At 47.9% G+C, this 12500-nt stretch overlaps 1 protein-coding gene across 2 annotated transcripts in view; it reads right to left on the bottom strand.

Annotated features, from left to right (window-relative positions):
- LOC143038891 (uncharacterized) overlaps positions 1–12500 on the bottom strand; it is a 245473-nt gene that overhangs the window by 183898 nt on the left and 49075 nt on the right. Inside the window, exon 1 of one of the 2 annotated variants that reach the window (XM_076208586.1) lies at positions 4794–4929. The exons of the other annotated variant lie outside the window; for it this stretch is intronic. The gene's annotated coding sequence lies outside the window, so the exon portion shown is untranslated. Of the gene's footprint in view, positions 1–4793; positions 4930–12500 lie in introns of those variants that run through there. 2 annotated transcript variants of the gene reach the window in all.

Below are 12500 nucleotides of genomic sequence, written 5' to 3'. Positions count from 1 at the left end.
AACACGTGATCTAAGCTCGTGGTGAATCACGCACACACACAAAACACACGGCTCGAGGGTGCAGTGGTACCGTTCTTGACCACTAATTCAGCGATCCGAGTTCGAGTTCCGCCCAGGGCTGAAAAAAAATATCAGCATCGCTGCACTGCAAGCTGGTACTCTAATTCTAGAGGGAAAGGAGTTGTAATCATGATCAACAATTATTTCCCTCTCAGATGAGAGGTCAGAGTTCATATATGACCGATCTATGGGTAATGCTGTGACCTTACACCACACACACACCCAACTCCCCACCCACCAGAGATGGAGTAACGACTCGCAACGCAGGGATACTGAAATTATTTCAGCCCTGGGCGAAATTCGAACTCGGACCACTGAAGTAACAGTTTCGAACGCTACCACCACGCCGTCAAGCCGTGTGTGTGTGTGTGTGTGTGTGTGTGTGTGTGTGTGTGTGTGTGTGTGTGTGTGTGTGTGTGTGTGTGTGTGTGTGTGTGTGTGTGTGTGTGTACCTAGTTGTATCTTACAGGAAGGGGTGCTACGCTCGTGGTGTCCCGTCTCTGTATCTCGCCATGTCTACTTTGCTCTTAAATCCATGTATAGTTTTTGCACACACTATTGTTTCGCCTAGTTTGTTCCATACATCCACTACTCTGTGTGGAAAGCTGTTCTTTTTCAGGTCTCTTCTATAACTGTCCTTTTTGAGCTTCCCTCCAAATACCCTTGTATTTCTCTTATCCTTCTCTATCAAGAACTTCCATACCTCTCATGATTTTGTAGATAGTCAACAAGTTACCTCTTTCTCTCCTTTGTTCCAGAGTCGGCAATCCTAGTTATAACAGTCTCTCTTCATATGGCAGATCTGACAGTGATGGAGCCATCTTCGTAGCTGCTCCCTGGATTCTCTCAATTTTTTCTTATATACTTTTTGGTATTGGGTGACCATAGTGTCACTGCGAATTCCAATTTTGGCTTTATCAATGTGACTAGTATTTTCTTTGCCATTTCTTCACCCAAGTAAGAGCCACTTTTATTGATCTTAGCAAGTTGTACGTTTCTCCGACAATTTTGTTCATCTGTTTATCAGTGGACATGTCCTTTGTGATGATTACTCCCAGGTCGTTTTCAGATCCCACTTTCTTTACTTCCTTTGCACAAATTTCATATCCTGATATCCTTTTAGTCCACTTCCCACTTTTTACTTCATTCCCAAACCCTGTTCATATCTCTTTGAAGTAACTCACAATCCGTTTCAGTTACTCACTTTCTTCAACAGTTTAGCGTCATCTGCAAAGAAGCTCATGTAACATTCCACACCCTCGTCCATGTCATTCACATAAATAGCAAACATTATTGGAGCCAATACTGATCCTTGTGGAACTCCACTAATCACCTCTTCCTAAGTAGAACTCTTATCTCTGAACACTACTCTCATTTTTCTTCCAAACAAGAAGTCCTCCATCCATTTCAGTAGTTTACCTTGTATCCCTCCTATGGTTTTCATTTTTTTTTTTTTTTCGTACTTTGTCAAAAAAAATTGTAGGTCTAAGAAAGCACAATTAGTCCATCCGTCCCTTTCCTGTATTATACCTAGTAGTCTTGAGTAAAAACAGATGAGTTTTGTGGCACATGATCTCCCCTGTCTAGATCCGAATTGTCTCAGATTTAATATATTGTCTTCCCCCAGATGCTTTATCCATCTACTTTTTATAACTTTTTCATAAATTTTGGCAACTGTGCTTGTAAGGGAAATGGGTCTGTAATTTGTTGGGTCTTCCTTGTCTCCTCCTCCATATATTGGTACGATATCGGCATTTTTCCAGTCTTCTGGTATTTTTCCTTTTTTGAGTGACCAACTTGTTATGTTATATATTTTGTCTATTAGTTCTTCTTTACATTCTTTTAGTATCCAGCTCGAGATTACATCAGGGTCGTGCGATTTCCTGACATCAAGGTTCATTATCTGGTCCATTATTTCTTTTCGTGTTACTATTATTTCCCTATTGGAGGGGGGATTTCATTTCTCGCCCTTCATCCCGATGTTGTACATTTTCTCTAGTGAAAACCGATCTTGAAAAGACTGTTCATGACTTCAGCCATTTCTAAATCTTCTGTGTATTCCATATTCCTTTGGCGTAGTTTCACAATTTCCTGTTTGTTTTTTAGTTTATCGTTCTCATACCTATCGAATAGTTTTGGTTGATCCTTACATTTTTCTATTAAGTCTTTTTCATAGTTTCTTTTTCCTCCCTGTGTATTTTTACATGTTCATTTTTTTGATTGATCTATATTCGCCACTTTCTAGGTTGTCTTTTTTTTTTCATCTTTTCCAATCTTTATCTCTTTCATCTTTCGCTTCGCTCCACTTTCTGTTAAACCAGCACTTAATATACACCTTTCCCTGTTTTTACTTTGGGACATATTTATCCACTCCTTCACTATAAATTTCCATCAGAATCATCCATTTTTCTTCCACTTGTGTTTCTTCATTGTAGAATTTTTCCCAACTCGCTCTAAGAAATTTTTTCTTAAGTTTCTCAAAGTCCGTTTTACTGTAGATCAGTCTTCTATTTCTGCATTTCTCATTTCCTTTTATATATATTTCCTCCTTTAGTTCTAACTCAAGTAATATGTGATCACTCTTCCAACTGGTATTCAATATTATTCACAATTTCAGGTTCTGACGTAAATAATAAGTCTAGTCTCGACGGGTCTTCATTATTTCTAAATCTAGTGCTTTCTTTTACCCATTGTCATTGTATCTGTGTGTGTGTGTGTGTGTGTGTGTGTGTGTGTGTGTGTGTGTGTGTGTGTGTGTGTGTGTGTGTGTGTGTGTGTGTGTGTGTGTGTGTGTGTGTGTGTGTGTGTGTGTGTGTGTGTGTGTGTGTGTGTGTGTGTGTGTGTGTGTGTGTGTGTGTGTGGCGTATGTAAGTTCACAGCATTACCCATAATTCGGACTGTATATGAATCCTCAGCTCTCATCAAAGAGGGTAACAGCTGTTGATTACAAATCCAACACATGATCCAAGACCGTGGTGGATTACGCACGCAGGTACACACATACACACACACATACATACACACACGCACATACACATACACACAACAAGAAAAAAATTATTTCTATGACGTTTATTTCCTCTCGGTGTAAATTAAGTAACTTGGGAGGATATCGTCTCCTTCGTGGACGGGACGGCCGTCATATTTCCTACATTAAATACACTCCTATATATTTTGGTATTAAAATTGTGCGACATTTAGGACTAATAAGTATATATACACTGTACACATACACACACACATACACACACACACACACACACACACACACACACACACACACACACACACACAGTTCTACCTCATGTTCTGACGTATTTTGCGGCACAAAAATTATGGTTCACTGATACACCAACGTAATGAAAAATTAATGACAGACACTATTTTTGGGCGGTTTAAAGATGACACCATAATTGGAAAAACGAAGAAGAATAATTGCATGCGTGGGATCACCATCCACCTCTAGTTGGAAAAACTCTTCCTCCTATTCCTCCTCCCTCTTCTACTCCGTTTCTTCTTCCTCTTCTTCTTTCTATTCCTTTTTCTCTTCTTCTTCTTCTTCTTCATCTTCCTACTATTATTTTTCTTCCTTCTCCCTCCTCCTCTTCTTTTTCTTCCTCCCTATGAACTCTGTCCATCGACGTCTCGAAGAAGGGCCTTCTAGAAGGCCTTCTATTGCTCGAACTTGCCCGTACGCAGGAGGAGGAGAAGGAGGAGGAGGAGAAGGAGGAGGAGGAGGAGGAAGAGGAGGAAAAAGAATAGGAAGAAGAGGAGGGGGACAAGGAGGAGGATGAGAAGAAAGAGGAGGAGGAGGAGGAAGAGGAGGAGAAGGAAGAGAAGGGGGAAGAGGAGGGGGAAGAGGAGGAGGAAAAGGAGGAGGAGGAAGAGAAGGAGGAAGAGGAGGAGGTGGAAGAGGAGGAGGAGGAAGAGAAGGAGGAGGAGGAAGAGGAGAAGAAGAAGGAGGAGGAGAAGGGGGAGGACGTGGAAGACTAGGAAGAGGAAGCCCCTCCCGTGACACTTAGCGTCTCCCTCGACCCGAGCTCGTCGTCAGAGCCCCACCCCCACCCCCACACCCACCCACTACTCCTCCGTAGGGCCCAAGTCAGGGGGGGCCCTCCACAGACGTAGGGCCTACGTCGGGGGCCCTCGCCCTCGTCCTCTGAACTCCCCAGGGGTCCGATTCTCAAACACATCAGAGACTGTAATACTCTTCTTAGAGCGATAGGACTTCTCCATCTCAATTCTCATTTTGTTAATGAAACTCGAATAAAACTTCCTCACTGGTCCTTGAACCCATAACGACGTGCGAGGAGGAGGAGGAGGAGGAGGAGGAAGACACCTCAACAGCACCGGGAGAAGGCACGTACGACGGCGGGTCTCTGGGCTCTTGTCCTTCGACAAACGGGATGTGTCACTCGCTGTCACTCATCCTCAAATTCAAAGTCTAACCTAATGCCTACACGCGCGTGCAATCGAACACACACTCACACACACACACACACACACACACACACACACACAGACACACACACAAAGGAATGCTAAGCACCACACCTGTGGCCTGGCTTGGCCCGGGCGGCCTGCCAGCGATCCAAAAGGCCTTATCCTGCCACAGGTACTTTTAGTTGCGTATAGGGGGGGGGGAGGCCTAGGTGCCTCGTAGGGGAGGGAAGAGAGGGCCTAGAGGCCTTGTGGGGGAGGGGGGGAAAGGGCCCAAGGGGGCGTCTACTCACCATGGCTGCGGGGGCGCTGGTACTCTGCGAGCGCCGCCCATTCCGAGGGGCAGAGGCAGAATGAGGCATAAACACCACCGCGACCGAAGTGTGTGTGTCTCGCTCTCTCTCTCGCTCTCTTTCTCACGCCTCTTCCTCTCTACTCCTCATACTTGACTGAGCCGCGCGTCTCCGTCTGCTGCAAAAGGGGGTAGAAACACAAAACAAAAAATGAACCAAAAGGGGAAATTAAAGAAAATGAAATAAAATTAAAAAATAATAACAATAACAATAATCAGGAGGGGGGAAAGAGGAAGGACGAAGGAAGAATAAATATACGGAAAACGAAATATTTAAAACTAAAGAATAAAAATAAACAAACAAACAGGGGGGAGAGGGTCTCTTGGAGGGGGGTGTTGAAAAGAGGGGGTTGGGGGTGGGGGGTGTTGAAGACCGACCCGGTCGTCTCCGCACCTGGACCCGCGCGCGAGCGAAGAGCTCCCGTCCACGTGAGCGAAGTCTTCTCCACGAACTGCGGCGCGGCCAGGTGGTGCTTCAGACGCCCGGTGTTGTGCCACACCACACCACACTCACTCTCCTCCCGTCGGGCAGCTCTGCACAGAACTGAGTTAAACACACGTTAACGCATGCAAGCAGCCAGGCAGCAGGCACGCATGTACGCACGCACGCACGCACGCACACCCGTACTCCTCACCCGATGGACGGTGGGGTAGGGGTGGGAGGGGGGTGGGGGCGTAGTACCGGGTCCAGGGCAAAACGACGAGACCGGTAGCCGCGGGGAGAGGGGGGGGAGGTGATTCAGGCTCCCTCACCCCCCGAAACTTCATCCAGTTGCGACAGAAACCGAAAGAAGATAAACACACAGCGATAGTGTTCTCCCTTCCCCTGCAGCGGGAGTTTCCCTCACTTCAAATGGCCTGTGGCGGCAGTTTACATAAAGTCTGCCAGACGGATCGAGACACCATTTCATCCCGATTCGGCCCCTCAGATGAATAAAATCACCTGACACCACCCAGGCCTTCATCTACGAAGGTCGCCATTGCTTGACTTCATATATGCCCATGGTTTTTCTTGTTGAGAGTACCTATGTCCCTCAACAGTTAGAGGAAAGGAAACGCTGGCCTCAATAGGGTCATGCTTCGTTTTATCCTCATGCAAGCTGGGGTTTCACTCTCCCTCCCTCCCTCTCTCTCTCTCTCTCTCTAAAAAAAAAAAAAAAAAAAAAAAATTTAAAGCCACATCCCACCCCATTCGGACGCGATGCCAATCTTTACAAATCCAAATCTGATTACAACCAATTTTCTTCCACTGGGGTAGAAGGGTAAGGGGGAGGGGGGGTCACGTAAGGTCAGCAAAGGACCTGACGCTTACCAATATCCCAAACTAACTTTTTTTCATGCCTTTTATCAACAAGGTGATCAGAAACCCGATCTTAACAGTGGTCTCGTTCCATATCCCTGTAAAATCTACCGTAAGATGAGCCAACTTAGCCCTCTCCTACCGCTCAATAAAAAAGGAAAGAAAATATTAACAAAATTATAATAATAACAATAAAAATAACAATAACAGTATTCATAATAAAATAACAGTATAACATTAATATCAACAACAGAGCAATAACAATAAAATGAAAACAATAACAGACAAAAAAATTCAATGTAATAAAGAACAGCGTGCAATAATAACAAAATGATACTAATATAAAAAATAATAATAATGACAATAACAATAAACACAAAAACAAAATTAGTAAAAAATTTAAATTAAAAAAAGCAGTGTGCAGGCAGTGCTGCATATCTATTTCTGCAGTCTGCCTCGAGCCATATCCAAGCCCCCAGCCCCTCCCCCACCCCCGCCGCGGCCTTTGACCCTGGGGGCTCCCCGTAGTTTCCAGCCCCCCACTCCCCCTCCCAATAGTCCTCCACGCGGGAGAAGTCCGCGTCACCATTTCGATTCTTACATCACTATGACCGCAAAAGAGCCACAGAATCATCCACCTGACCAATGTCATTCCGCATCTCTCTCTCTCTCTCTCTCTCTCTCTCTCTCTCTCTCTCTCTCTCTCTCCAGCCTCCTACTCTCTGTCTATCCGGCGGAGGACGAGTAATGCAAGGAGAGGAGGATGGGGGAGGGGGGAGGAGGGGAAGACTCTGCTCTTTAAGATTTCTCACAAAGGAAGGAAGGAAGGAAGGAAGAACGGAAAGGCGGAAGGACGGATGGAGGGACGGGAGGAAGGAAGGACAGAAGGAAGGGCAGACGGACGGAAGGAAGGACGGGAGGATGGACGGAAGGGAGGATGGAAGAGAGGACGGATGGATGGACAGAGGGACGGTAGGAAGGGCACATGGAAGGAAGGAAGGAAGGAAGGAAGGAGGGAAGGAAGAACAGAAGGACGGAAGGAAGGACAAATGAAGGACGGGAGGATGGAAGGACAGAAGGAAGGACGGAGGGACGGAAAGAAGGACGGAGGGAAGGAAGGAAGCAAAGAAGGACGGAAGAGAGGTTGGACGGAAGAACAGAAGGAAAGACGGAAAGAAGGATGGATGGACAAATGGAAGGAAGGAAGGAAGGAAGGAAGGAAGGAGGGAAGTAAGGAAGGATGGACGGACAGAGGGAGAACAGGAGGAAGGAACTACAGAAGGAAGGACGGGGGGGGGTGAGCGGTAAGAAGGACGGAGGGACGGGATAAAGGACGGACGAGCGGAAAGGACGGAAGGAAAGACGGAGGAACAGAAGGAAGGAATGACGGGGGGAAGGACGGAAGAAAGTGTGGACAGAGTAAAGGGGGTCTCTCTCTCTGAGCGGGCAAACTATCTCCTCCCTACAGGAGATCGAGCACCCCCCAGCCCCTTCAGGAGAGCCCATCATCCCGCCCGCCCGCCCCTGTCAACGTCCCTCTACGGGCTTAAAACCACCTCTTCTCCTGCCCTTGGCCGGGACAAAAAACCCAAGTCACGGTGCCGAAGACTTCAACAAGAACGGTTACACTGGTCTTATCCAAGGCCCTTTTTTTTTTTTTTTTTTTTTTTTTTTTTGGTCGGGGGCGCCTCTCCAGTAACCGTCCATGAAGTGCTCGTAAAACCATCCATAAACCGAACCGACACCGCGGCGGGCTAAGGGCAACATCCCCAGCCTACGCTGGGGCACGATGCACGAAAAGCCGGCCTAAGCTGGGGGAGAATGATTAAAAAATCCCTCCCAGCCTACCTGCCTTCATACCAACGTAGGCCCATGATTTTGGCTGGCCTGGCAAGCGCTCCCTTCTCTGGGAAATTCGAAACACATCGTTCCAGAACGGTACGCTCTGTTCTATTCCTGGAAACGGCAAACAATATGTAACACTTGGAAACACAGAGAGCACTACTCAGGCAAATATACACACTTACATGTCGTCTTCACCCATTGCAACACGATTTACGCATGGTCTTGTATATCTGCTCAAATCTGTTCATATTTTGCCGGGTCACGCGCAGGAAGGTGTGGCCTATGTGTGACGTCACTTGGTATGAATAAAAAAGTGGCTGGTCTGGGCTCGTGATCGGTTTGTGAGGACAATGAGACAGTCGTGGGACAGACAGAGTACAATCCACACGCGGCCAAGTCCAAGAGTCAACTGAGGGCATCAGGACAGATGACGTCACAACGATGATGCCCCGCCCCTGGGTCGGCCAGCTGACATGGTTGCGGTGGCAGAGTCATATTTACTTCCTAGATTATATAAAGTTTTATTCTAACCAGGGGTAATGAATAAAATATGTTGTTCAATATCTATTTACAGTGAAACAATGTGTGTGTGTGTGTGTGTGTGTGTGTGTGTGTGTGTGTGTGTGTGTGTGTGTGTGTGTGTGTGTGTGTGTGTGTGTGTGTGTGTGTGTGTGTGTGATTCATCATGGTCTTGGACCACGTGTTGGACTCGTGATCGACAGCTATTCCCCTCCCGGAAGAGAGCTCAGGGCTCATATTTGACCGATCTATGGGTAATGCTGTGACATTACACGTACACACACACCCAAATCCCCGCCCACGAGAGTTGGGGTAATTGGAGTAACGACCCGCAACGCAGCGATACTGAAATTATTTCATCCCAGGGCGGGATCCGAACCCGGACCGCCGTAGTGGCAGCCGGGAACTCTACCACTGTGCGTGTGTGTGTGTGTGTGTGTGTGTGTGTGTGTGTGTGTGTGTGTGTGTGTGTGTGTGTGTGTGTGTGTGTGTGTGTGTGTGTGTGTGTGTGTGTGTGTGTGTGTGTGTGTGTGTGTGTGTGTGTGTGTGTGATTCATCATGGTCTTGGACCACGTGTTGGACTCGTGAGACAGCTATTACCCTCCCGGAAGAGAGCTCACAGCTCATATTTCACCGATCTATAGGTAATGCTGTGACCTTGCACGTACACACACACCCAACTCCCGCCCACGAGAGTTGGGGGTAATTGGGCTAACGACCCGCAACGCAGCGATACTGAAATGACTTCAGCCTAGAGCGGGATCCGAACCCGGACCGCCGTAGTGGCAGCCGGGAACTCTACCACTGTGTGTGTGTGTGTGTGTGTGTGTGTGTGTGTGTGTGTGTGTGTGTGTGTGTGTGTGTGTCTGTGTGCGTGTGTGTGTGTGTGTCTGTGTGCGTGTGTGTGTGTGTGTGTGTGTGTTACCAACCGTCCGTATGGGAATACCCTACCCTTGCATCATACATGTGGGAGGAAAGACAAACTTCATTCCCCCGGTAACAAAACAAAACAAAAATCGCAAAGGCAATAAACGATTTTACTTTGGAGGAAAGACCACGGGAGACATGGCAACAGCTAGCCATCACTCGGCTCTACTCATGCTCCATGGAGGCAACAGAACCGAGCGACTAGTGTTTACACCAGACAAGCAGGGTGGTGAGGACATGATGGTGCCGAAAGTGCTCAGTGATGCCTCAGGTGGAAGGCCCTCTACCCCCACACCCCAGGCCAGGCACCTGGCACGGGTATGTTCGTCAGCAAATGCCAGCGCATGTAATCTGCAGGTATGGAGTATTTTTTTCGAACAAGAACAAACGCGCGCGCGCGCCCATACACATACACCCACAGGCATGTTTGTGCGTGCTAGCTATGATAACAAGATTAGAGAATGGGAGGCTGGACCCAACGAGCTTTGCTCCTTTCCTGTATACTACAGTTAGGTGAATACACTGTACATACTCACATACACTACACACACATGCACGAGCGCATACACTCAAATACACACAGGCACATTACACACACATATTCCAAAACACAAACACACACACACACACACACACACACACACACACACACACACACACTCACGCGCGCGCACATACAACTACACAAACATGCGCGCGCGCACACACACGCACACACCACACACTGCACTAACACGCCCCAACGTGTTCACACGCAGACACACACAAACACATACACCAACACACACATACACGCACACTACATAAACACGCCCGAGTGCACACACACACGAGGCGTCGTCTGTTTTTTCCACCCTCTTCCTTCTCTATTCTTCTTCTCCTCCTCCTGTTACTAGCCTTCCTCTGCACCTATATTTTCATTCCCCAATTCTGAACCATTGCACGGTTCACTCACCCCTCCCCCCCCGCCCTCTTCCTCCAGGTACCAGCCTTCCTCTCCACCCGTATTTTCACTCCCCAATCCTCCACATCTCCTCCTACTCCCGCCTTCTCTTTACTTTGACATTTCCGTCTTTCCTCCTCCTCCTCCTCCCGGTGCTGACATTGACCAACTTCCCATCTCTTGACCCAAAACCATTTCTGTCCCTCCCGTGGCGGCGCACTGCTGTCCAGCCTCCGTGACACCAAATGATTCCATACAGCAATGGGAAACCCTGGGTGCGTCCTTCCTTCGCCTGAATGACATTCCCTTGCGACAGTCGTACAGAGAAAAAAAAATCCGAGAGGGGCACCATTGAGATCAAATAAATCAGCTAAGGGCAGTATGGACGAAAGGAAACGTGCCACCCGGTACGGAAGTAGGGGGGGTGGGGCTAATAACGCGTAATAATAATAATAACGTAAATTCTCCCAATGACATCAAAGGGCCACGAGCAGTAGAGACTTTCTCCGGCCCAAACCTCCGTCGTTACGGTGAAGGGGGATTAACCCGAGGGGCGGGTTTTTTTTTTTTATCGGGCCATCCGTTAATCACGAGAGTCAAATGGCCGCTTGGGCTTTCTCACCAGAATAAAAGCTATAGAGGATGCCGTCGTTTCCAAGAAATTCGTCATCCCTTCGGGTACCGGAGGGAGAGGAGGAGGTAGGTGGAGGAGGAGGAGAAAAAGAAGGAAGAGATGGAGGAGAGGAAGAGAAGGGGTAGGAGGAAGAGAAGGGGTAGGAGGGAAGAAGAGGAAGAGGCAGAGGAGGAGGAGGAGGAGGAGACGGGATAGGAAGAAGAGGAGGAGGAGGAGTTTGGCAGGAATAAAGACTTCCACGCACGCGCGCACAGGTACACGCACACTCACATGCACACATATAGAGGATGACGCCTCTCCTGCCCGGGAAAGGAGTTTCCTTAGGTTGACATTAGTCGGAATACAGGCATTACGAGCAATCACGTCTTTGGATTAGCCTTCGCCTTTAACTCTGGGGAAGAGGAGGGAGAGGAGGAGGAGGAGGAGGAGGAGGAGGAGGAGGAGGAGCAGTAAGAGGAGAATGAGGGAGAGGAGGAGGAGGAAGAGAAAGATCAGGAGAATGAAGGAGAGGAGAAGGAAGAGGAGAATGAGGGAGAGAAGGAAGATGAGCAGAATGAGGGAGAGGAGGAGGAAGAGGAGAATGAGGAGGATGAGGATGAGAATGAGGGTGCGGAGGAGAATGAGGGAGAGGAAGAGGAGAATGAGGGAGAGGAGGAGGACGAGAATGAGGGAGGAGGAGAAAGAGGAAGACGAGGAAAATGAGGGGGAGGAGGAGGAGGAGAATGAGGGAGAGGAGGAGGACGAGAATGAGGGAGAGGAGGAGGAAGATGAGGAGAATGAGGGAGAGGAGAAGGAAGAGGAGAATGAGGGAGAGGAGGAAGATGAGGAGGAGAATGAGGGAGAGGAGGAGGAAGAGGGAGAGGTGGAGGAAGAGGAGGATGAGAATGAGGGTGCGGAGGAGAATGAGGAAGAGGAGGAGAAAGAGGGAGAGAAGTAGGACGAGAATGAGGGAGAGGAGGAGGAGGTAGACGAGGAAAATGAGGGGGAGGAGGAAGACGAGGAAAATGACGGGGAGGAGGAGAATGAGGGAGAGGAGGAAGAGGAACATAAGGGAGAGGAGGTGGAGGAAGAGGAGGAGGAGAATTAGGGAGAGGTGGTAGAGGAGGAGGAGGGGGAGGAGGAGGAGGAGGAGGAGGAAGAGGGGGATGACGATGATGAGGAGTGAAAGGGAATATGAAAGTATATACAATAACAAAATTGACGGCTGTTATGAGAAATAGAGAGAGAGAGAGAGAGCGGGGTCAACAACTACTTATGCAATCAGGTTCACCTGAAACCTTCCACTTGCAATTTGCAACATTGCATAACGTCGTCACAAGATATAACTTCGAAATATAATACTCGAACGTTTACGATACACAATGAATTTCTCTGTAAGACTGTCTAACATTTCTCTCTCTCTCTCTCTCTCTCTCTCTCTCTCTCATTATATTACTCCACAAGAAAACGAATAAACAAATAAATAAATAGATACATAAAC

Source organism: Oratosquilla oratoria, chromosome 25 (genome assembly GCF_046742065.1).
Source record: "Oratosquilla oratoria isolate Oo_2021 chromosome 25, ASM4674206v1, whole genome shotgun sequence".
Taxonomy (NCBI): domain Eukaryota; kingdom Metazoa; phylum Arthropoda; class Malacostraca; order Stomatopoda; family Squillidae; genus Oratosquilla; species Oratosquilla oratoria.
This window is presented reverse-complemented; position numbering and strand designations above follow the sequence as displayed.